This window comes from Orbicella franksi, chromosome 11 (genome assembly GCF_964199315.1).
Source record: "Orbicella franksi chromosome 11, jaOrbFran1.1, whole genome shotgun sequence".
NCBI lineage: Eukaryota > Metazoa > Cnidaria > Anthozoa > Scleractinia > Merulinidae > Orbicella > Orbicella franksi.
Window position 1 is genome coordinate 18,228,880 of NC_138155.1, and position 27,500 is coordinate 18,256,379.

General features: G+C 38.0%; 1 protein-coding gene across 3 annotated transcripts in view; it reads left to right on the forward strand.

Moving 5' to 3' along the window:
• Positions 1 to 27,500, forward strand: part of LOC145503127 (uncharacterized) — a 382,969-nt gene that overhangs the window by 322,720 nt on the left and 32,749 nt on the right. The window lies entirely within an intron of this gene.

Genomic DNA, 27,500 nt, shown 5'->3' on the forward strand with positions numbered 1-27,500 from the left:
TTTGTTGCTTTCAGTGTTGTCAGTGTGTGCTCTATGATTGAAGCGACTGCAAACCAGTTTTGAACACAATCCTCAAACAAATGGATGTAAGTTCGGGCCTGGAACAGAAGGACAATAACACAGTTAGCTTTAAAATAACTAGAAATAACAGTAATATGTGTACAGTGCAGTTTGACATACATCCCAGACCCTTTTGTTAATCCGGCTCTGACAGTTAGGATGTTGCCCTCCCTAAGGGACTACTCTGTAAGATTGACAGGGGTGCTCATCGTTCATTTTCATGTGCCGTTGATCGGTACCGCTAAAGTGACAGGGTTAGAGTTATCGCAGCACCTTTTAGGTAAAAGCGGAAAAATTCAGCACCTATTTGTTACTCAACTATTTGAAATTTTAAGTTTATGTGGGCTTTTTTATTGCTTTAGAAATGTCGGTGTCAGCTAATGTGTTCTCATAGAATTGGTACCCTTTAGGGGTTGAAATGTATTTGGGCCACGCCCATAAAATGGGATTTGGGCACCGTTTCTAAAGCGTCTTTTTGCTACGTGCATTTTCTAAATTATAGCAAAACTCTATTTTGAAGTAATTACCTCAATGTCATTACAATCGCTTCTTGTCACTGCAACTGTCACATGCCACGATTTGCCCTTTTTGCCAAACCAGTCAAGCTGGGTTTCTCGAAAGCTGGCTGGCAAAAATTTCTTGGCCCAATCCATTATCAGGACAACCTGTCGTGGTGACAGATTATCAATGATGTCTCTCTTCACAGAATCCTGGTGAGCCGCTCTAAGGATGTGAGCTTCCCATTCGTCAATTTTAGGGAGAGCTGTGTCTACATCGTGTCTGATTTCTTCTTTTAGATCACTAACACTTGACAACAAAACAACACAAAAAACAAATCTTACCAAAGTGTACAATGCTAACAAAAACAGGAACGAAAATGACAACCAACCGACAAGTCCTTACCTATAGATAACAGTAGGAGATGATAACGACATTTGTAGATCCACCACAGCATTCCTGTAATTATGACATCTGTCACAGACTATGTTGTACTCATGGTCGGAGTGGCCTTGGTAATCGGAGTCATCGGTGCTCTGCACATACACACTGCAGTGACCAGCGCAGGGATCAGCTCTAGAAACATGAATTTTATAGTCTGTCTTAAGATAGGTTTTTGACGACTTTAGACGGGCACTGATGTCTCTGGCTGTTCGCTCACACAAACCTAAAAAATGGGACAGACATACATGAGCGTGCTATAGTCTTGATTTACACTGCATTTATTTTTTCAAACATGCATTATGGGCTCTAAGAAGCATTTTTTTAACAGTGAGACATACATACCCAATGTACAAAGTTTGTTAGTTGCCTCATCCAGAGTACTGAACGCTGTTACTCCATCAGTTTGTGTGCTGTCCAATCCAGCTAACGATTTCTTCTGGGAAGCAGCGCATATCTGGGGAAAACAGTTGAGAAATAATTATTGATAAAAAGCCAGATGGTCTGTTCACACAATTCGTCCAGTTAGTAGACTAATAAGATCTTAGAAAGCCCCAAAACCTGTCCACGTAACCATTTCTTAAAAATGAATGATTTATGTCGAATCCTTTTCTTAGAGACAGAATCAAAGACGTAAACATGTTCAGGGGGTGAAACTAGACATATTCGTCCTTGTTACCTTGAGGATGCTCAACGGGGTTGATCTTCCCATGGGTTCGAATCCAGACTCAGAGCAGTATAACTGGTACAAATGAGTAAGACGAGATACCACAGCTGTCCTCACCACATTTGGAATTTCTATTGTCTCACCATCTGACAGTCTTAGGGTCTTCGTCTCATAGGCTACGTCCTGAAGAAAGGAGGGGCTTGAAATAAAATCAAGAAAGTGATCCACTTTAACTGGATCAGGCCTGCATCGCTGCAAAACAGGGGGCTCAATAATGTGGCCTGAGCTAGTACGGAAAGCATGTTTTCTGGCCTCATCTATCCTCCACTTGGTCAAACTTGGAATAAAGCTCAGTAACTCTGTCTTAGAGTAATCGGCCACAAAGACAGAGAGAATTTGCTGTCTGGTATACCAATTTGTAGCTTCATTGTCTAGGGTGACAAGCCTGGAACGCAATGTTTTCTCAGGGAGGTTCACGTCCGAGTCGGTGGAATGGCTGTACACCTCTAGCACTTGCTGCAGAAGCCATTTAGACTGCCCTGGGGCTATAGCATCTAGACTTGCCTTAATAACTTGCATTCCTTTTCACTTGTAATAGCGTGTAGTGGATGATGAGACACCTTCCGCATTTGTGTTGAGCTGAGATCTCACTGGGCTCACTCTACCATCAGCTTGTCTTAGAAAATTGTTGAGAGAATGAAGTTTCATTTGTATCTGTGGCGTTGCCTGCCATTCCATCGATGTTTCTATGGCCGTTGAGGATTCTTGTGAGCCAGAGGAAAATACATCTGAGCCATCATCACTTAGCAGGGCTTCACCTTTATGTAAGGCAACCCCCCCCCCCTTACAGGATTTGGTTTCTCGCTGAAATTAGAAAATAGCAATAGAGTGTTAGTCAGACTACTGAATAAAGACTGTCTCAAGTACTTCTCCAACAAAGGGGAAAATGATTCTTCTTGAAAAGCTAATTAGCATTGATTCTTCTTTAATGTTAGGAACCTCAGCGGAAGCCTAATTGGTCTTCTGGGAAACCTTTCTTTAGACTATGAATCTAAAAATAGCTATGGATCTTTCCTTATTTTATAAATGACCACCTTACGTTTAAAAAGTCAGGAACACTAAACTTCCGTTGCAGAATATCTGTCTGTGTTGCATTCGACTACCCTTGACAGGACAAGGCTCGATTCTAGAATTTACAAGATTGTGTGTATCTTCACGGCTACTAGAGGTTATATGTTTTAGCTTTTTCCTAACGATTCCGGCGTTTAGTGTCCAGGCCCCACCTTGCGTCCTCAAACTCACCAAATTGGGTAACCAGACTAATTAGGCTGCAGCTGTACACCAAGAACGGAATGTCAGTGTTCTTATTTCTAGTACCTTAGTGAGTGTGCTTACGAATATCTAATTAATAACTCGTAGGTAAATAATCAACAACTCAGTGCAATGTTCAATGACATTGTATCTGGCAAGCTTCCGGTAAGTTTTCCTTGGGGAAATAGATGAAGTACTTTAAACTCTGCAGTGAGTGTTGCGTTGGTTATGTGCACCTTATTCACAGCTGGGGTCCGCTGCCTTTTGGATTGTTTTAAAGATCCTATCGACAAAGCAGCAATGCGAAACATACCTCCAGCTGACTTCCAGAATCACTCGATGCGTGCAGTTGTGAAGGGAGCAACTCCTGTATGGGTTCTGGGGCTCTAGTGAACTCTTCAGATTGTGTTACAGCTGGCTCTTCAGATTGCAACATGAACGAATCTTCACCTGGGTTCACGACTCGTACAGCGGAGAAGTGATCATTTCTACAAAGTTTGAAAATTCCTGTAAACAGTCAAACATTACATAAATACAACACACACGAAGTTTGAAAAATGTACAGTGATTAACGCATTTGCTTGAATACCCTTTCACTCAAATAACGTTCACCCCCCCCCAAAGAAAATGAGTCCTTGTGTGATCAAAACTACTGCACTCACTTATGATGACTATACATTTTTATGTATTTGCGTTACGCTTTGAGTTCCCATGGCTCTTGTCAGAGATCATCTTGTTCGCTGCCCTCTTCCTGGTTTTAGCTAACCCCCTGATATAGGGATAATGAGAAATAATTGCATCCCTTGAATAATAGCCCCTTTTGGGCCAAACAGATATCACTCATGGCGACCAACACGGTACATCTGTTCATTTGCATAATTTAAGGGCCTCGTAACAAGATCTGTAAGTTGGAAACTACTCCTGATCCTAGTTAAAAAAATTTTCCGTTTTATCCTAGATTTTGGCTTTGGTCCATGATCCCATCGATGTGATTCCTGATCTTGAGCCTGGATTTACTGATTCCAGACAACACAAACTTTGATGCCAAGCGAATGACACCTGGGTAGCACTCTCTACCATGGACTAATTTAGGGGGATTCAGCTTGAAATGAGTACTAATTTAAGATCTGAATGATGATTCATAAAAAAGGAACGGTTTGTACTTCGGGCGTAGCCTCCTATGCAGACATTCTTTGAGCTCGTCTCGCAATCTCCCTTCTCCCCATTGTAGGGGACGGAAGATTACGTGACAAGCCCAAAGAACGTCTGCGTAGGAGGCTACATCCGAAGTTCAAACCATTCCTTTTTTCATAAATCATCGTTCACATCTTAAAATGGTAACCTCCTCAATAAAACTCTGTTGATTACTTCCTATCCCCACCCACCCCTCACTCAGGTTACAACCCCGACATTATGTTTGAACTAAGGACATCATGAAATTTTAAAATGCGGTAGGCAAGTATATCTTCCTCCCTTACCTCTCCAACTGGAAAGAATGTGTTCCACTTTGACATGATTTCTTTGCTCATCTCCAACGTCACTCCCCTCTCTGGCTTGCCCTTGCGATTCCAATGAAGAGGATACGCACATTTTCTCGTGGGTCGCCAAAATATGCCATGTTCAACTCGGTGTCTTGGACACATTGTCATGTTAGTACCATCTTCATTAAACTGACCAGTGCAAGCGAGAATCAAATCCTTCTCTGTGAGGATATTAGTCTGTGAAACTTTGAGCGTCCTCAGATGGGACCGGATGTCTTTTTTACAAGAGGTCAAGGGAAAATATTCTGTGACCCCTGGATAGTGTGGAGATATGTTGCACTTTTCTTTCGAAAGAGTTACAAACGAGCAAAAAAGCGAAGCCATGCTTAACTTTCCAATGTGTGAAAATCTATAAATAGAGATGTATAAATAGGGAAATCCCGCCCGTAAATGTTCCAAGTTATATCACGTGACTAGTTCAAAAGTCACGCATACCCAATTAATCCAAGTTATATAACATAACCTGCGATAAAGTGAATGCACATTCACTGAACTGCACGCAACACAGTTTTCTGGGCATTCTTACAACACAATGTCCCTTTTCAGGTTAATATATTAACTAGCAAGTCAACTACCAATTATCAATTTGTTAATTTATTTACCGCCGACCAAGGTTTTTGGCTCTTCTTTCCACGCATTCCAAATTATATTGACGATGTTATCTGAGGATCAGGAAGATTAATTTGCATGCCTGATGCAGGAAAATCAATAATTCAAGGTTTTTTTTAACTCAGAATGGAATAGATATCCATGTGTGAGCTCAAGAGTTAGCCCGTGAGCGCAAACAATAATTTCAGCGAAGAAGATGACTTAGGATTGATGAGTTTGTATGCCGAGTGTGAAGTAAGTGTATAACAAACTGCAAGGTCAAGTTCTTGACCTGTGATGCTTGAACAGGGTTTTAAGAGCAATCTAAACAACAAGATATGCCCAGTAAAAACTCACTTCTAACACCTCAATGCTTTAGAATCTAAATATCACAGCAGTTCATTTCCATATTTCAATCATACTAATAGAATTCAGGTGTTATGCTCGTGATACACTGTTATTTTAAAGATTATTGCGAGGACTTTTGCGTTCAGTTATCTTAAATGGCCATAAGTAATATTCGAAGACACTGTTAATGTCATTAATGTAGAAACAACGTTAATTAATTGATTCTATAATATCTAATTTCCTTAGATCTCTCTCTTCTCTCTTTGATAAAACTGATCTTTTGTCACACTGATTGAACAACCTTTGTGACCAAAAACTAACAGATGCCAAAAATTTTATTTGTGATTTCATCAGGCCAAGAGTGGATCTTAACCTTGGTAAAATTAATTTTCAAAAAGAAAGTTGGACTTAAGCAATATTTGAGTCAGAATTCTAGCTAATTTGCCTCATTGCTAAATCTTGCGTGACATAGGTATGCAATGACAACTCTTGATTGGCACCTGTTGTTACCGCCATATCGCGAAGCCAATCTCGATCGGCCTCCAAACATCGTTTAAAAAGGGAACAAACGTTAAAGTTTATTCACGACAACGAGTTTGACTGAAAATAGAACAAAAATAAACAATTATTTACAACATTAGACGGCTGAACGGACAAACCCCGAAAAACACAAACTTACAGCTTTTTCCCGAAATGAATGATTGACCTCTGGTGGACAATGATCGCGAAAGGGAAATTATAAGAACAGCGACGATGACTAGCTCTAATATATTTCGAAAGATGTTAGTTTGACCGTTGCCACAGAATTTAAACTACGTCTTATTAACATATTGACCTCACGCGCGCGCGAAAATATCAGATGTCCCGCGGGGCCTCTTGTAACCATAATTAGGAAGAGTGTTACACCTGTCACTTCAAATCCCTTGAAACTCGTGCTGAGAACTAAGATAGGTCCAATCCTTATTTGTGTGAAATGGCAATAAAATTCATTATATTCTATAACCAGGAGTGGAGTCTAAATTTGATGCTTATTTTAATGCAATTTTTGGGATTCGGGGCAAAAAACCAGGGGGGGGGTGGTCTAACTCCCAAGGGAAAAATCGCAGAGCCGGCCCACTTTGCCTGTTAGAGTCGTTTGGTAGTCCCTTCAATTTGACAAAGTTTCATCCAAATTGGAGAGATGGCATGTATCACCCCTGCCTGGTCCTCTGGTAAACTCAGTCAATGTTTTTCCTTTGGAAACACTAGATAAAATGACGAACTTAAATTTTGTCAAATGAAACGATTTTTTTTTGCCTCTGAAGGTGGGTAGTAACCTTAATTAACTAACAGAAAATTTAGTCACTGTTGTTTGGGTCGCAAAATGATATAACACTTAAGCTCATGTACACAAATTGGCATGAGACGCTTTACGCTGAATAAATGTGAATGTGAATATTCTTGTGCCCAACACTTTGTGATATCTGCATGTAACAAAACTTTAAGTAAAAGAAAATCAGTACTGAAATAACAACGAAAGGGAAACTAACCTTTTACTCAAGTGAAGAAGATAACATGATCTACCAAACTTAATCAGTTGAAGCCATGAAGAAGCAAATGTGTGTTCATAGTTTTCATGAATGACATTTCAGGCCTCAAGTCAACTTAGTCTGATAATAATCACCTCCTACTATAAGCGGTAACAAGTGCAACTTCATCCTAGTGTGAATGGCTTTCATCAAAAATTTTTATCTTCATCCCAAGTTCAGGTTTTGGAGTCTGTTAAAATTGTTCAGCGTACATTCACACAGTTCCACCAATGCTAGCTTAAAGAATTCTTCATGAAATTCCTCGCACAACCAACGCCCACACCCACGCGCGTGCAAAAATGACGCAAGTGACCCTTAGAAGAAACGAAAACCACGTCAGCACTTGAAAGGCATTAAATCACTTCGGTAGACATAGCAATAGCTTCAAACTCCATTTAAACATGTGTTTAAGCCTAGGGCCAAAAAAGTATGACAAAAATGCTCAATAAACAACCAGTAAAAGAGCTCTAATTTGTTCTTGCTTTCTTGCACATGATATGTGGTGTCACATGAACGGGCGCTTAAATAAAGGGCATGCACAATTCAATTCTCGTTCAAGGTTGTAAAAGCAAGTCTTCCATCGAGGATTGCTCAAAAAGCTACCATACAACCCATGATGAAATTTTCATAGTGTATTTGTACGGGTTAATCATGTTTAGAGTCAAAATTTTAATTAAAATCTGAGAGACCGATTTTGAACTATATTTTTGATTTCACATTTTCTTAGTTTGCGAAAAATCTGTCTTACAAATTTTTACTCTACTTTGCATGAATGTTAAACAAGAGCCAATTGCTTACCATAAAATTCCGGCGGGAATGTTTTCCCAGAAGGATCCCGCTGGGAAAACGGGCCACCTTGGTGGGATCCCAGCGGGATTCCCACAGGATTTTACAAGGGATTAAGGTAAAGGTTTCTTATGAGACAGCACTCAGTCTAAGTAAACTCTTTTGCAAGCATTTTCAGTGTTGATCCTAACGAGCTCACAGAGGGTTCTTTTCCTTTGTTATCTTTTCAATCAGGAAGGAAAAGTGTAAACAAAAGACAGGGTAAAATTCGTTTAAACATATCAAAATCAAGTATTTGGGAATTCTTTTCAAGTTTAAGTGCATTTCACATTCCACTCAAATTCCAGAAGTATGTACTAAAATAAACAAGACAAGCATAGAGAACACAACTTTAATCTAAACTTAACTCAATGTGCTATGAAAATAAAAAACTAAATACACTGCAAAGCATTGATAAAGTTCGTGAACGTTGGATCTCATAGGAGATCTACTCAGCCAAACTTGAAAAGTAAAATGATGAGAAGTCAAAGACTACTGCAAGGTTGACACAACATCGTATATTAAAAACAATATTTTGGCCGGCCAGACCAGCCTTCTTCAGGTTTAGATGTTACTAAATTATCAAAATGAAATAAAAATATTTTTATGGTGAGGATGTTTGTCTTTTTTTCAACAGCAAATATGACACATTCAATATGGCGTCAAACTTGGTTACTATTCCAACATGGCATCGGACTTGAATGCTCTCATTTGGGCCACCTAATTATGTACAGTGTTTACACCTGAGTGAGTGAGTGACACATTTGCACATCGGAGTCCCCGCAACAAACATGTTTCCACGCTTCACATATCCAAAAGTTTAAGAAAATGGTGAAGCACTAACATTAGGAAACATTTCTGGCTGGCTCTACAGAGTGCAATACCAGCAACGAGGTTCACCTCACATTCACGTGCTTAATATATGGCTAGAAAATGCACTAGTATTTGGAATTAATGATGATAATAATAAAAATATAATTTTACAAAGTACATGATAGTAATAATATAATTTCATAAAGCACACGCTTCTAAAACATCCAGCAGTGCTGTACAATTTCCTAATAAAATGATGATGATGCTATTGTTACAGAGTTTATCTATAACATTATTTGTTGTCAATTGCCAGTTAATGACCCGGAACTGCAAAAACTGGTTAACAGGTAGATTCACAGGCATTCTCATACCTGTAGAAAGAAATCAAAGAATGAATGTTGATTTAATTACCCACAACCACCTAGGAAGGGCAACTGAAATACTTTATCTTTTAGAGAATAATACACCTCGACACAACATAAAACAACACAACAACACTTGGAAAACTAAAACAATTAAATGATTTGAAAGAAGGTGAATGTATAACTTTTGAGAAACTGCTTCTGAAGTTAAAAGTTACTGGAAGTAACTATAAATTGGCTACAAAATCAGCATTAAACTCTCCAACCACATTTTTGACGCAACAACCAAATGAATTAGGATCAATAATATAATGTTACTTGTCTTAAGGCATTGAGAGCAAAGTTGGATGTCCAGTTTGTCCTCGATGGGGCCAAGATCGATCTTAAACTGGAAAGCATCTTTTAAAGTATTTCAGTTCAAAAGCTGGCATAGTGAAAAAGTATCTCTTAAGAAAAACATAATAAAGGTCAATAAAAGATAGAAAGCACTGGTTTACTCACCACAATACCTTCTTCCCAGCTCCTTTTGTGAAACAGCACAAAAGCAAAATATTCTTGACCTCTCTCTTAGCGAATACTTTGACACAGAACCATTCTGTCTTGAAGGGACGGTAATGTTTGTAATGAGACTAATCTTGGATTTAGTGACCCTAATAAACCGCCTAAAGCAAAAATAATCACCCCCTTCTTTTTGAACAATTCAACTCAGAACTACACTGCTTAGACAATGTTCAAATGACGATAAGTTTCGAAATACGAAGATTTCATGATGCCAATATTCGTTGCAAGAGGATTGGTCCAAATATTTACTTTGACTGCTTGGGCGCCCGCTCAAGCAGACTGACGAGTAATGGCGACGCATCAATTTGGTTATTCATTATCACTTGTGGTCTTCTTCTACATGTAATATGTCACAAGAGGAGAATTCGTTGAAACTATTAGAGCACGACGTCATATTTTGGCATATATCAAGTAGTTAGCTATCTATTTATCGCTTTTACATTGTGTCTAGTGCGAAAACCAATTGCCTTTGTGAAAAAGGTGACTAATGTTTTGTTAAATCTTAGCAGTGGAGACTCAACACTTGCATGACTGTACAGAATACTGGAAAAGAAAGGAGGAGAGGAAGGAGAATAGTAGGGCAGGAGGTTCTGTAGGGAGGCAGGGAGGTGGAGAAGGAGGATATACATGTCAGTTTGGTGATGATAGGTACTCACATAATTATCTTTTAATTCTGGGTGATCTATTTGCAGTCCATCATCAACAACTCCAACAACAACTCCTCTGCCAGTATAACCCATTTTCCATACATCTAGTACATTGTAGGTAGGTCCATCATCCCTCATCTGAAAATTAATATTAAATAAGTTTGTATCTAAAACCCCAAGAAGCTTATCAGTCATCCACAGCTATGTCATATATGACATCTATAACCTTGCATTTCTGTCTTCCTCACTACCTTCCTACGAAGGAAAATAATTTTCTTCTCCTGTATGCTAATGCATAAAACACACTACAACAATGTAAAGGCAGGCAGAGTGTGAACACTTGCCCAGCAGTAGTTTCATGCCATCTCAGATGTGAATTACAATCAAGTATTGAAAAAATAAAGATAAATACAAAGAAAAACATGGTAATAAATAAAGGCAGGCAAAGTACAAACACTTGCCAAAAGTGGGAAAACTTAATGATAAATGAAAACATACCCATATTCAAAAATACATGTAGAAAAAACACTTCACAAAATATGCAACAAGAAATATGCAAGCTTATTTGTATACTTCATAAAGCATACAAGAATGAAAAAGTTAGATTACAAATCCTTTTAAGGAAAAACTTATCAGCAAAAAGACAAAAAATACACTGTCACGTAACTAAGGTAAAGTTGGAAAAACAGCCAACACTAAAATACTAACTGCAGAAACAGAGAATGAGATACGGGTCATGCTAAACTTGCAAAATATGCAAAGCAATGTGGCAACAAAAAAGACTAGAGCCCACACAAGGGAAAAATCTTGTGAACTGCAACCAGAGTGCTTTCTTCAAGTGCTTAAATGTACATATTCTTAACTTATTCGGATCTCCAGCAACCGTGGAGCATGAGTAATCTGTCCACGCCATCAGATCTAGGTAGATTTTTCGCTATGAAAGTCGCTCCACCAGCCCTGAGACTATGAGTACTAAAAACGTTTAGAGTCTATGCCTATGGCTGACAGGGTTTCTTTAATTAGCTCCCTGGCCCTAATTGGGCGCTATACATGTAGATACAGATTTTTGTCTTGAAAAACTTTCTGCCCTAAAAGTATAAACTGAAGAGTAGGTTTCGACTTTAATGGAAGCAAAATAGTGACAAATAAAAGTGTGGGGGCAGAAAATGCCCTCAGCCTAGGAAATAAAGACTTTGTTACCTTCCCTGTATTGATCAGTTTTGTTAGATTTAAAAAGAATTTCTACATACTCATTAATATGTACTGTTACATCAACCTCCTCTAAAACCAATAACTCGCTTATTCTAATTAAAGAGGTCATGAAATCCTAACACAACTAACTAGGCTGAATGCAAATCCTTAGGATTGCTATCCACGTGTGCAAATGCAAGGCAAATGTGCTAAATCTTATCTGGAGTAACAGGCTCTTTTTTCTTGATGGGTCCACTAAATAAACGCTTGCTAGACTCAATAATATTGAGACTAAGGATGGTATAACTGGGTTACCTAGGGGACCGTGTGAAATGATGTCATGCACTACTTCAAAGCAGAAAAGGTCAAAGAAGGAACAGCCTAAAAAATAGATTTAGCCAAGCCTAAAAGCGTAGCTCCTCATTCCAAAAATTAACCATAAAGAAAAAAAAGGATTTGTTTTTCTTGGATCAGAAACTCAAAATACAATCAATTATGAGCATGTAATTGTTCAGCGTGTGGTTTTGCTACTCTTTCCAGTTAAATTTTAACTGGCTATACCCACCATAGGCGTAACTTAAAGATTGTAAAAATTTTGTGCACAGTACATCAGGGACATTCCAAGGGACAATAATTGTACAAGGAATATATCAGAAGGAAAGTCCACAACAAGCCAGAGGTTAACTTGCACCAAAATTTTGCCTTTCCACATACTCCCTCTTTCTTTCCCAGAGTAATAACCTGACTTGAGCCTGCAATCCAAAAACCAGTACCTGGTCAGCTGTCAACTTTAAAATAAAAACATTACCTCAATGAGTTCTAAACCTGAGCACGTGATATGGTTACATGATACTGGTCAGTGGATACCTTGTTTTGACAGCTGTCAATAAACCATAAACACAGATGAGCAATATCAAAGATGCACCTATGTGAGTAGTGCTGTCTTAATTTTCAAGGTATTGGGCTTGGCGCACGGACAGTCACGTGACAACCAAAATTTTTAGACCAATGGGTTACAAAATTTTCAAAGGCATGGGGCTCCACTCGTGCACAGGAGCTCCCCTATAATGAGATGAGGGTTTGAAATGGCAGGGTTCAACTGTATATGAAAACGAAATTGTGCGTGAAACTTTATTGGGTTCTTTCTTCCAAAAAATTTATAACTAATAAAAAATTTAGAGTAAAGTAATCTTTTCGTTTTCTTTTTTTTTTGTATTAAAAATAGCATTTTTATATATATAAGAATTTATGATGAGGGGCCCAGTTCTCTGTAATAAAAATATCAACATCATTTACAGGCATATAAAAAATTTAGGGCAAAGAAGTTCTCGCCCCATCCAGTTTTCTGTTAAGAAAAATATCATTTACATATATATAAATCATTTGGGGTGAAGAAGTTCTTGCCCTGCCCAGTTCTCTAAAACACAGTACCATTTACATACAGATAAAAAGTTTAGGGCAAAGAGGTTCTGGTCCTGCCCAGTATCTTGTTATAAAAATATCATTTACATCCATATAAAAAATTTAGGGCAAAGAAGTTCTCGCCCTGCCCAGTTTTCTGTAATAAAAACATCATTTACATCCATATAAAAAATTTAGGGCAAAGAAGTTCTTGCCCTGCCCAGTTCTCTGTTAAAAAAGAATATCATTTACATCCATATAAAAAATTTAGGGCAAAGAAGTTCTCGCCCTGCCCAGTTTTTTGTAATAAAAATATCATTTACAAACATACAAAAAAATTTAGGGTGAAGAAGTTCTCACCCAGCACAGCTCTCTGTAATAGAAATATCATTTACACACATTTATTATATGGCTTGTGTTTGTAGCCAGTATAACACGTGCTCTGATTGACTAATTCTAGGGCATTATTCTCCCATAAAATAGGATGAGAAAAACATTTCAATTAAACACTGTTTGTTGTGGATAAACAAGGAGAGTGTAGAATTCTTTTAATATGCATTAGTTCACCTGTTTTATGCAGTTGGTAACAATGAATGCATGGCCAGATAAGTGCTCCGATTAACAGATGGCTTTTTTGTTTTGATTTTGTTTTTAGGCCATGTAATCAACTACTTATTAACCTTGAACATTCGGTCTTTACAGAAAAATCTCAAACCTCAGCCTTGCCATATTGCCCTTGCTGTTGCTCGATCAATACTGCAGGGTCTCGGTTTAAGCTTTCCTGTAAAGACATCATTCTCGGTTGAATAAGTAGTTAATGAAACTAATAGAGCAAAGAAGAGGGGAGAGAGAGAGCAGAGAGAGAGCAGAGAGAGGAGAGCACTGTCACCAACTAAATTTTTTATATGTATGTAAATGATAGTTTTATTACAAAGAAATGGACAGGGTGAGGATTTCTTCACCCTAAAGTTTTTATAAGCATGTTAAATGATATTTTAATTTACATTGTTCATTACTGAATATAGCCCTTTGTACAAAACACCTCACTGTACATACACCAAAGCCATACATGTAAATTCTAAAAACCTCTCAAAAGGAAAATAGGGACCATGTGCCCTCGACCAAATCACATAGAAAATCAAAATCAAAGTAGAGCTTCATGTGCAGACAGGGTTTACATGCATAATCTCGACATTTCAACTACGCATTTCACCAAACCGAATTAACTGGACAAGAGGAAATCTAAATAAACACAATATGCATCTATCACTGCATCTGAGTATCAAACAGCAAATCCAGTTTTAATGAAGCCTGGATGACTGAACAACGAAAGGATGCGAATTCAAAGTAAAACCAAGAGATACATTTACAAACCTGAAAATGACACTCCAGAAGTTCAAAAACTTGCAGTGCTAAAGTTCAATAATTTATTCATGCTTAGGCATATATTTGAACATTATTTTTTCCGACGGCTTTGCAGTCATTTCATAGGTGGTGGCTTTACCAGTCTTTAACCCCCAAGCAATTCACCAAACTGAATAAATTGAACTAACAAAATGAGGAAATTCCATACTTTGTAAACACAATTTGCAGATCACCACAAAGAAGCAAATTTTGTTGGCTTCAGCTTACAATGGTTTATTGACCTTTCTTGGTTTCCAACAACAGAGGAGAAAATTTTAGCAGTCTATGAAGCGAGTGCCTGTGAAAAAAATATTCACAACTCGCCCTGCAGTGTTTAAAAATAAGCTTACAGTTTGATTATTTTTAGACGTGAGGTTGTAGTCCGTGCGGTTAGCGAAAACTATTTGTTTACAATATGTAAATTACAACAACTTCCACAAAGCGACTCAAGTGTTATTATTTAGCGATGAGCGAAATTAAAACAATGTAATTTTAAGAAATGTCTCGCAGCATGGCCTCAAGTCAAGAAGACTTTGAAAAAATACCCATTGAAGATAAGGCAACTCTATAATTTGTATAGAAAACACTTGAAAACACCACAACAATAGATCAGTCGCTTACCGCAAGTTCAGCCACTGGCTAATTCGTCTTCCGGGCAGAAACTTGCAGCAAAAGTAGTGAAGACTGAACTGAACTAATCCTTTGGATAGATCAACGAATCAACCATCTTTTCTGCTGTATTTAGCATTCTGTAGTTTCTCTAAACACAGTAAACATCAAGTGACTTTCCTTGCATGGCTGCACACCTCGACACGTGAATTAACTTGGGAAGTTCTGTAGTCTTCTGAGACAATTGGTGGGCCATTTCGCCTCCTTTCTCAAGCTTTCACTAGCTCTCCTTCATGGCATTGCTCGGTATTGTTTCATCTCCTTTCTCTCAGCCCTGACTCGTTCTAATTCACGGCATTTTTCAGTTCTGTTTCGCCTCCTTTCTCTAGACCTTGCTGTGCCTGCTCTCTTTCACGATCTTTTCCTGTTACTACTAATTCTTGCTCCCAATTATTTCCTTTCACATTCTGCCTCAGTTAAACCCTCTCTCGAAAACCTTACATTATCAACTCTGCTATCATTTGTTGACATGGCAATATAGCAATGAGTTTTCATCCCGCCAAGAAAAGATGGCATTCTTGAGCTCCCACGTTCGGGTTACCTTGAGACTCCCCTCCCCCTCCCCCAGAGTCTGTACGGACAGACGGACATCGTTCGTACGGTGACGTCATAACCAAATTTACTCGGCTTGATGGGTTACCAAAATTTCTAAGGAATGGATGCTTCGCTGGTGCGCCTTCAGCGCGCAGGAGCTCCGTTATGAAGTTTTGGCATCTTGTAGATACAAAATATATTGTGATATCAATAGACTATCGCATGGGAGAGTGAGAAAAATACTCTTAGACTTTCAACAGTAACGAAAACCTTTATAAAGAAGAACAGAATTTTTATATACATTATATATAGAGGAGTAAGCTCTTGAAGACAACAATTGCTGTACCATATGTCCTCTACAGATAGCGCACACGTCACCCCCAGGTGGTAGCTTTCAGCAAATCCTGCAGAGCATAACGAAGAGACTAATAACAGTAAAGCTGTTGAGAAAGCAAAGTATGTCTGAGAGAAACCCTCTAATGATGAGCACCGGAAAATTCACTTACAACAAACAAAAAAAACAAAAATCAGCCTCCCGGCCAAGACAAAAGCAATAATATCTGGCCTCAAATGAGGACAAGTCACCATCCGGCGAAAACGTACCCTGCCAACCGCCAAAGGAGTAAACTCTTCTCAATCTGGGTAAATAACACTGCCACCTGCCAAAAAATAGCTGAACCAAATATCCAGCAAAAGTCCATTTCCCTTAAAACCGGCAGGGCAATGTACATAGATGTGATCAAAGACTACTAGGGGAATACTACGGAAAAAGACAAGTCTCACTACAATGATATGGCCAGACCACATGGGGGATCCTAATAGTGATCAGTGTAGCACCCCTGACGCACAGTCAAGACACCTTCAAAAAGCTGGTAATCAATCACAAATCACCAAAAATTCAAGGCCAAAAGGGGGCAAAAGGGAAATATGGTAAACCTTATGCACCCTGGGGCCCTGGAGTGAGACATACACTTAAGCATCTTTGATAGGAGATCGACTGGTGGCACCAACCAACAATTTTCACCTTGCCACGCTTGAGAAAATGAATCCACACCAGTTGAACCTGGATTCTAGAACCTGGAAAAGAATCTTGAAACTTTGTAATTGTAAAACGTGGAAAGACAGCCAACAGTACACATATGGGGACCCCATGGAATGTCAGTAGTTGGAAAATACCGTGAATGATTTACCGATCATTGTAGTCAACAAGCTTACTAAGATAGTCTGCTTTCTTGTTTAGGTAGCCCGGGATCCAGTCTATCTCCAAACTGACCCCATGGTTAGAACAAAAGGAGAAAAAGTCAGAAGCTAATATATGCAGGTCGAAATGTATACCACCAACCTGCACAATTCTAGGCATCCCTTGGTAGTCAGAAAATCATTTTTCCCAGGAACTGGGAAGAGAGGTGCTCAATGCATCCAATTGGATGACTGCCAACTCACGATATGCAGAAACTCTGCATCAGTTCTTCATTCATGAACACTCTATGGGCGAAAATATCTTTCTCAAGAATATGACCAGCATAAGCAACATCGCTAGCATCCGAATAAACTGAAATAAATGGAGGAGTCCAATAAGATGTACATTCCTGGTATAAACATTGCCAGGATAATCCCCTCAAAATGTAAGCTCAACAATACAATATTTGTCTAAAGGGGAAGGAGTATCCCAGGCTTGTGCTGCTGCAACAAACATTTGGAAATGCTCAGTGATGATGCTGCTCAGGTTAATTCCTAAGGACAGCACTCATAGAAATGATTTTTCCAACACATGGAGCTAGGTCTCTAGCCGACAGGTTAGGGTCTGAAAGTGCCTTATCAATAAGGGCTAAGCACTTCTGCAACTAGGTCTCAGTAATACTGATAACACCTTGAACTCCATCCCAAACCATCCCAAACCATGTAATAACTTGAACAGGATCCCAAAAACGATAGTCCAAAAGGAAGAACAGTAAACATAAAGCATTTTGTGTCCCCATTGGGCATAACCCAACTGAAACCAAGGTTGGGCTCATGTTCAGGAAAAAATATCTACAGTAGGTGGTGATGGCTGCTTTTCCGACCAAACATGCTAAAATAACAACCCATTTCAAAATAATCTAGACCTACCATCCAGTCCTCAAATTTAAACTTCTGTATGTATACATGCTGATTGATGTGCCTTAAAGCTGAGATTTTGCAACCTGGGCAACCCTGGAACTAGAGACTAACTTCAAAATAGCCTCGTAGACAAACTCAGCATGCTGGAAAAGCGAATGGTTTTTCTTGAATGAAGTGCCTGAAGGAGTAGTGTAGAAAAGTATTTTGTAACCTTCTATGATACAGTGGACAATAAAAGAAGGGGCGTGAATATCTTCCCAGAAGTCAACATGGGCTCTCAGCCTACCCTTAACACTGAATTTCATGTCATCCATTTGTTTTAAAAGAAAAATACATGCTCTAACTTGACATTTCGGCATTATCTTGCCGCCATTATGAAATGCAGATTAAAGTTGTTCAGTTCAGTTATAGTTATATACTAGCTTAGGTGTTAAGAACAAATCCACCAAAAGTTCAAGTAACAAGTGGGCTAAAACTTTTTACCAAGATTATTGGAAACTTCTATGCCATTCGCCTGACAATATCTTTGTAATAAAGATGGCATATTGCGTTATGGCATTTATCTTCTCTCCTGCATCTTAATTATCTATATCTTAGATCTATGATGCACTTTTTTCAAATTAGTATTTCTCCCGTATCATTTCTAGTTGTCAGATGGCAAACGTTTTCAAATTGCTTGTCTGACTATGTAAGCATTGCGTATCTATTTTATATGACTTCTATTCTCTTGCACATGAGTATAGGCTACTTGGAGCCTCTTGTTAAGATAAGAGTTTTGTTGATCATCTTGAAATTTTGTTTTGTCTAAATTAGCCGTTATGGGCAGGCCTACCTTTGAGTTACTCAATGACCATTCAATTCACTTGAGGGATGATGACTCAATTGTCTCCAAAAAATTACTTTTCAAATTTGGCTTTGTAGAGGTAGGATTCTCTTTTTGTTTTCTCAAGCAATGCAGGCGGCAGACAGACTAGTCATGGGAATACTTCCTACTAAGATCATTAACTAAGCACTGTGATTGGATGTCTTAAGTCACGTGGGGTAGAGTACATGCCATCCCATGACAGGAGAGCATGCTTCGGAGTTCTTGTTGTGGGAAATTAAGATGTTTTGAAAGTACAAAGGACTTAGTTACCATGGAAAGAGCTGCTTTAATTGTTCAAGAAAAAGAACTATAGTAAACTAATTTCTGACGTTTTCATCATGAATGTGAGTAATCACAAGAGGATTTGTGGACATCTTGTGCAAGTCTTTTTCAAGACCATGTTGAAGTGACCTAACGACTGAAGTCTGTGTACATCGAACAACTTTTAGCAACATGCAAAACTTGAGCAGTTGATGAAGATAAACCTTGTCATGATATCCGCTTTGAGGTGAAGTTGTAGCCAAGCCAAATGAATTTCCTTTGATTCTTTGCGGCTGACAGATTTAATATATCACTGGTTAATTATTCTAGTGTGCTCAAGGTAAAGGACGTGACGACCCGAGGATAAAGTTTAGTTCTCCTATATTTCTAGATTCAGAAATGACAATTTTTCTTCTCATTAAATTTCAGTAGCTAAATGTGAAGTGAAGCTAAAAGTCTCTGACACTGTTAAGCTTTTTTTAACTGTACATGATGGTCTTTAATCTGTCAATAAATCTGGTTGTTTTTGACATAGTGGAGTTGTATTTCAGTGTGTTTATTTTGTCTGCTAGAGACTATTTCTCTCAACTAATTTATGATATCTGGATCCGTGTGTTGACATTTTGACATCTTGGCAAGATTGCCAAGAAAACTTACAATTTCTCGGCCAGTTTTTTTGGCGTCCAAGATTTTGATATCTCAATGAGAATCTAGGCGAGAATCTTGGCAAGATCTTAATTGAAATCTCACCAAGATTCTTGGTGAGCTTTTGGCTGCTGAGATTTTGAGATCTCACTGAGATCTCACCAAGAATCCCAGCAAGTTTTTGGCTGGCAAGATTGCCGAGATCTTGGTCAAAATTTTGCAGTGGCATGCAAAAACTTTCTGTGTCAGCTGGTAAGTAAATTTTATTGCTGCATGTTGACTATATTTCCTTTCACCTTTTAAGGCACCTTCGCTTGCGGCTTTTCATCGCTTGGCAAAAGACAACATCTGTTGTTTTGCAACTGGAGAATCACAAAGAAAACATTACACAATAGGTTTCACCAGAAGTGATTTCAATTAAGTGAAGTGATTACAATTAAAGTGCACACATTCTTTTTTTTTAACATTCAAAAAATAACTTTTTTCTTCTCTGCTACACCAATTAAGGGATGTGCCAAAAAGCCTTGGCTTTGAAGTAATTTAATCAGGAGGCATTCTAAAAGTCTAGTCAGAGTCTAGCACTCTGATGACTTCCCTTGTACAGCTACTTCCCTGGTAAGGGCAATTAAGATACATATATTGTAAAACGAGTTTGTGAAGTATTTCCAGTCCTCTACGCTTTTCATCCTGGCAATTAACCCCTCCCCTCTCCATTCAAGTTGACATTCTAGAACTTTCTAAGTAACCCTATCTGCCATTCCATTCATCAAGTGACAGATGACCTGTACTGATTCAATCACAAGATGACTTCCACAGAGCAGTAATTCACAAGACATGTTCTTCAAAGCCCTTCCAGAAAGAAAAAAATTGCCAGCTCAGAGCATCAGATGGCCTCAGCCCCTAACAGCCTGGACCAACCTAGAGCCATCATGGCTTTAAATCAAATGAGTAAAAACTGTCTATATTATATTTTGTTCTCTTCATTTTTTGGCTCACAGTGCAAGCAAGTTCAAATGATAAGTTATTTATCTAGAGACTGATTCCTCAAGCGTGACATTTGTGGATGACAACAGTTAGCCTCCTACCTAAATGTAGCATGTTCTGTCCAAATTAACAGCAGTGTGCATATAAAAAAGTGTTCTACACCTTTTAATTTCTTATACCAAGCAGCACCCTCTGATCCATCACTAAAGGCATAATAATCCCACCCAAAATGTATAGCACAAGTTACCCACCATGTACCACTGGTCCTTCCACCTTGGATCATTGAAAATGACTTTCCCACGAGAGGAGTAAAGTTTGTAGTTTTGCAAGACCTGCTGCTCTGCCCAAAGTACCTGGAAATGAAATAAGGTTAAGAGTAACTGCCACTAAACATAGGCACGCAAGGCGTGCAAGAGTTATTTTTTTGTGAACTATAAGTCTCAGAGATAGCAGCATTCATGGAACTGATTTGGTTGATTTGACAAGTTTTTTGGTTGCGATGTACAGCAAGAAAGAAACTGGGAGTTTATGATGTACATACAATGTTACACCAGTAATGGTAAGATAACTAAATAGTAAGCCATAAAATGTTTGACTGAAGAAACTAAAGTAATCTGACACGTCTCCAGATTAATGTAGCTACCATCTTATTTTCTAACTGGTAATTTTATTCGTTCTTTGATACAACCCACACTGTGATTGGTCTGACACTCGCACATGCATAGCTCCCTCACTCACCGATCATGTAGCCCTTCCCCCCGGCGGGGGGACTCCCTTATATGGGCTATATAGGTCTGTGCGGCCCCAAAGGGTATGGTTTTTCAGCCATTTTGGTCATAAATAGGGTATCGATTTTAGCTGATTTTGGCCATTTTGGTCATAAATAGGGTATGGTTTTTGCACTCTAGCCTTGATATGGGTATGCTTTAAGAAGAAACCACTTTTTCATCATTATCGAAAAGAAAATCAACAAAAGCCCTTCACAAATTTATGTTTACGGTAATTTAACATTGGTTTGAACTAGGGAGCTTATTATAACACAGGTCTGAAACAGGGTTTTGATTTGAGGGTCAGGTCGTAAATAGGTTTTCGAATTTTTGGTCAGGTCACAAATAGGGTAAGGAATATCGCAAATTTTGGTCATAAATAGGGTAAGGGTTTTGGGAAGCGGGCCACACACCCCGACCAATTTTTCTGGGAGTACCCCCTCGGGAGCCCTTCCAGCCCCCAAGAGGAATTTTTGCTCAAAAATACTCAAGTAAGAGAACTTTTCGCATTTTATATGAGTCGTAAGTTTACCCTTGTTACACAACACTACTTCACCGAAAATTGAAAGAAAGAGAAAAAAAACCTCTCCGGCACGTTGAAAGTCTGATTTAATTAAATTGCACTTTAACTTGGTGCCACACAGTCTTCAAAGAACATTTGAACAGTTTTCATACTTTTTACCTTTAAAAAATATCAGACTGAAAAGAATGTCATAAAATGCCCATCAAATAAAAATATTAAACTGCTACTGCAGAGACGTAAAAACCGTCCAGAAATGAAAGCTTCTTTTTTGTTTAATATCCTGGAAACAATAGCCGATAACTTGTAAGCTCTAATTGAATTTACTCCCATATGAAAAACAAAAGTGTCGAGTTACCATTTGTAACTAAAAATAGCAAACATCTCGTGGGAACAAGTGGTGACGATTCGTCAGCTCTAATTGAATTTACCACCTTGTGAAAAACAAGAGTGTCAAATTACCCATTGTAACTAAAAAATAAAAATATCTCGTTATATTTGCATGCAATAAGAACAAAGCAATCGTTACCTGCACTTACTATTGTAAACGTTAGAACTGCTTCAAATCTAAATAGTCTCGTCTCCTCTAAAACATGTTCTAAGAACTAGAACCGACGATTCGTGACCTCCAATTGAATTAACTCCTTGTGAAAAACAAAAGTATCAACTTACCCTTTGTAATTAAAAATAAAAATATCTCGTGCCATTTGCCTACTGCTAACTCATGAACTGCTTCAAAACTCAAGACTCATCTCGTTCATAACTAGCCACCATTACACTGAAAATTATTCACTCTAAAACAACCCAATGTACGTATGTAACTGTCACACTCCCCTCCAAACCAGACTAAAAATCGCAAACCAGCAACATACACATCACTCTTTATTTTTCAATTACCAAAGTCCTTGTGTTTATACATACCTTGTGTTTCTCACGTTCCATTTACCTTTACAACAAGAAATTTGATTGGCTGTTCATAGTAGATCCAATCTGATTGGTGTGACATACATACATCTCTCACTCACTCACTCACTCACTCACCCATTGACCCGTCCATAACATACCCGACGCGCCGACTAAGAGGTATTTTTTTTACAAAAAAATAACTCAAAAATCAAAGAAATCATGGCCATGACGGTCGAAAAACTGATTTTGCTCATACTTTGCCAGTTTGAATGCCTAGGTAAGTAACTGAAGGAAATCGAGTTAGTTTTTTGAAATATCTAATATAATGGAAAAAATTTATGGAAAACAGTCGTCATACTGAAAGCTAAGATTTCACTTTGCAATAATCAGAAATTTTACACTTTTCAGCTTCTTGCTACACAGACGTTTACATCACTGTAAAATGTTCTTAACTTTAAATTTATACATTGATTCTTCCTTAATCAAGATAGAGTGATTATTTTAATTTCTCTTGTTTTCTGAGTGAACTTTATCCCAATTAAGTAGACATACTTTTCTAATTAAAACAAAACCCACAAGCTATGCAAATTCAGTGAGGAAAAAAGCTGACCGGTAGTACTTCAAATTGTCTGATACTCTAGCAAAGGACAGTTCAGTCAAAGAATTCTAGGTTTAGTTTCATTTTTGTGGAATCTACTAGCAATTTTGCATGAACGCCAATCAAAAATCAAGAAAATTACAATTCAGCCCCTTTGAAATTCACAATGTAATACAACGTGCCAAAATAGGTAAAAACATTTTTACTCGCTTGTGACAGCACAATCAAGGCAAATTAATGTCTTTCACGTTTGAAATGCTTTTAAAAAAGTATTCAACTTAGAAATTGCCTGTAATAGTGAAAAGACATAAGTATATAGAACCAAACTTAATCAGACCGTCACTCTCCCTGCTTTGTGTCATGTGTGATATACACTTAGCCGATACTACAAACAAAACATGTGTAAATCCGTTGGCTCAAATTATGTCAATTCCACTCTAAAAGACTCTCTTATGATGTAGGAAATTTTGCTTTACTTATAGAGGATTGGCCCATTAACCTGCTACAAATAATAATAATAAGTAAAAAGGCGGCATTAATCGAACAAATCGTAACAAAGAAAATTAATTTTATTATGGATTTAATAAAAGCCTTGTGCCCTCGCTACCAATAACCTGAAAGAGGCAACTCTTCTCATGAAAATAAACAGTGCACTTAAGGTGGCCGAACCCACTTTTCACGCGAGCTTTTGCTGATGCAATTCAGCGCGCGCACAAGGATTGCAAAAAAAACAGACATGCCGATGTCAATAGAGCGATCATTTTATTTACTCAACACCCGCACTATCTGTGCTATTTTTCTCTATAATTGAACGCAGTGTATTGATGGCTTTAGTCTTTTGTCATAAATATATGTTAGAAAAGGTAAAGATGCAAAGAACTCAGCAATTCGCAGCTTTTTCTTTTTTACCGAAAAAACCCAGTTAAATGCAGCGCATGCATAGTAAGTCAAAAAAGTGCGATTGAATGAAAATTTGCACTCTCGGAACTACGCTACACTCACTCTCATGAACCACTCATTAGAATTTCACGAAATTTGGCACGAAAATACTGTAGGAAATAAGTAACTGGACTATTGAAAATAACTGAACTTTAACAGAGGAAACTCTAGATATTCCAGTAAACCTTCAACAAAGGATAATTAAAGATCTCTCTGTTAAATTATTAGCAAAATGGTCTTAACTTGTGAGAATCGTTACAAGCTTGGTGCATGCAAATTATAAAGAAAATCTAATGACTAGATTTTCTACAAATAAACAAAACCGATTTTAAAGGCCTGTTTATTTTTATTCGTGTTGCCATGGCAACGGCACATACGTCGGCTTAACCATCAAAAAACCAAAGTTTGTGTTGTTAACTTGCTTGCTGCCATTTTTGGCGACGGAAGGATCAAAGGTTTTAGAGAAAAAGGTGAATGAAACATAGGTATCAAAAACTGTGTTCAGTCACCTTAAGAATCAGATTTTGTTGCTGGGGACATCCAGAGACACACCAAATAAATGATGTCATGTTTGTTCTTCAATATTAGAGAGTTTAAAAAAACCATGACGGCGACAGCAATGGCAAGGGGAACGTCGCTAAACAAAAGGTTTAATGAGTAGAACAATGGCTGTGCACATGCATTATAATTCTTGGTACATTTCTTGGCCTTCCTCTGCAAAATAACGTAAAATGACCAAATTTTGCATTGTCCAGAGAACTTGAACCACGACAGCTAATTTTCTGATTTTCATTTCAAATGTTTTGCCCTGTTCCAGATTCAGTGTCGTTATAGTTTTGACATTGAAAAACAAAGGAAAGTGACTTAAGAGTATCACAAGATTCATATGTAAAATATAAATTCATTTTCTAATTGATGTCATTGTCGAAGTTGCGCTGTGGTTTCTTAAACTCCCTATTGTTGCACAAACGAACATAACACTTCCTCAACTTCCACTATTTTGCTCACACAGTGAAATTAAACAAGGATATCCTAAGCTACAAAACGTCCTTGAAATTTGCTGACGTTTAAACAAAAGGTGTCTCTTATGTTGGCAAGATGTGGGTGTTTTGAGAAATGGAAAAATTTCATGGAATGAAAATCAGTGGCAAAGGTCAAGTAACTTCTGCAGCTTACCAGAAGTTGTTTCAGGATAAGTAATGGAGTGTTTGAAGCATTCAAAGTCTGTTCTTCCCAGTTGCTCTTAGATTCCCTTGCACTTAGCTAAGCCCTCCTAGAAGAAATTCAAATCTGCAGGAACAAGGATGTGCGGGACGCCTAAATTGCACTGTTCGGCTTTTCTCAAATAACAACGCTTCCTAGGTATTTACAGCGCATCCCACGGTGCTAGTATGCAGTGAGTATGTAATGGACTGTGGCAGATGCATCAAATCTGTAGATTATGGAGCTTCTCCACAACTCAAGCCTCTATTCCCTTTTAAAATAATGTGATATTCAGCCATCAATTTGCTTTCCTTTGAAGCTTCACCCAGTACGTAAAAGCCTAGCTTTGCATTCAACATCATTGATCGGGGTAGGAAAAGAGATATCAGTATCAGTTTCACGATTGACTTGCAGGGAGAGAAAGGAGGAGAAAAGATTTGAATTGCATTGACAATGCTGGGGTGGGGTGAGAAAAACTCCTGATACAAATTGTCTTTTTGCAAACCAAATTTGTGACAACACGTTTGGTTTTCATTGCTATTTAGCACTGAAACATGATGGATATTTCTTTTTGTAACCAATAACATGTTGGTACTGTATATCTTTAACCTATGTACAATGTGTTTAAGAATGGCTGACTGTTTAAGGATCGAGAAACGCCAATCAACGACCCATTTGGCAAATTGCTCATATTTTGCCAAAAGATACCCTTAGCTGACCTAATTCTAAAAACATCTTTAAAGCTTCCAGCGAATTTTTAATTTTCAGAAATTCACAAAAATTTGACAGCCCAATCAAAGTGCAGTTTTTCGTGGAATAAAATGATTGAAACAAGTTGCGAGGACGAAGCGCTGCTAAAGTCTTAAAATTAAATTCAATTGACTTCAAACTACTTTAATTTATTCTTCATTTTAAACTAATCTCACATATGTTGATGTAGTGTTTTTCCTAACCATTTCAAAAACACCTATAAAGCGTCTGAAAAATAACAGCAAAATATAGGTCATGTTTAACAGCATAAAAATGCATCTGGTACCTCACTTTCTGATTATTTTACTTTACAGCCTTAAAATATCATTATTAAACACATACCATGTCAAGTTTCATGCTCGAACTCGCAACATTTCCCTTTTGAGAAAAATGAAAATCTATGCCAATGTGTTGGGCACAAATAATACAATAATTATACAAGAACAAGAGACAAATCGATTTCAATGGCAAAAGTAAAAGGCTATCATTAATTAAAATCCTGTCAATTCACTGCTATCAGTAGAAACATAATGTCTACTACATAAAAACAGTTTTTAGATGTTTTCGAAACAGTGTGAGTTAACTTTCTTTAATTTCCTGTCTGCCGTCATGTCCAGTTTGTCATGGCGTGTATTTCCTTAATGTAAGCAACACTGAATGGTTGTCATAACAAACACAAGAGATTTCTTGGAACCTTAATGTTTTCGATTCACCAAAACGTTTTAAGTTCATTAAGACACTTTAATGGGTCAACTTGGAATGCTGTTTAGCATTAAGGACGTTAAAGGACTGTAACTTAATCGAGTTGAAATATCTTGAAGCAAATCAAAATCGCGCCCTCATGTAAAGTTTGTCATCAGTCATTGGTGGGTTTCAATCCATCTATTGTTAGTCATATAGGTCAGTTTTTGGTCCGTGTATTGTTAAGTCGGTCTGTTAGAAGTGCATTTGTCAGTTTCGTTTCTGTCATGGATAAGTCGTTTGTAAGGCGCCGGTAGTTGTTGACATCTGTTAAGAGGCGTTTGTTCTAGGTTAGTGTACCAGCTTTCCAGAGTCAGTCGTTGAAAATAGTTTGTACTGTAGGTTAAGCACTGAGCAGAGTCCCAGTCAATGTTGTGGTTTGTCAGTTGATGATGTACAGCAATGTGATTGTTGGCATCACCATTTCTCGTGGCTTGTTTGTGTTCAGTCAGTCTTGTGTTAAGGTTTCTGCCAGTCTCACCAATGTAGGAAGCCTGGCAGTCCGAGCATTTGATCTTGTAAACTCCTCCCTGTCTGTCGTTAGGTTCGTCTCTGTCTTTCACGTTGGTCAGTAAGCGTCGTAACGTAGTTGCAGGTTTGTGGGCTACACGAATGTTGTAGGGCTGTAGGATCCGTGAGATGGTCTTAGAAGTGCCCTCAATATAAGGTATGTATCAAACGGTCTGACCCGAAACAAATAAACAAAATATTAATATGACTAATTTAATCCGAAAATGTTACAGAAAACATACCTAAAAGCCGTTGATTCCCCTCAATACCACTCCACATTGC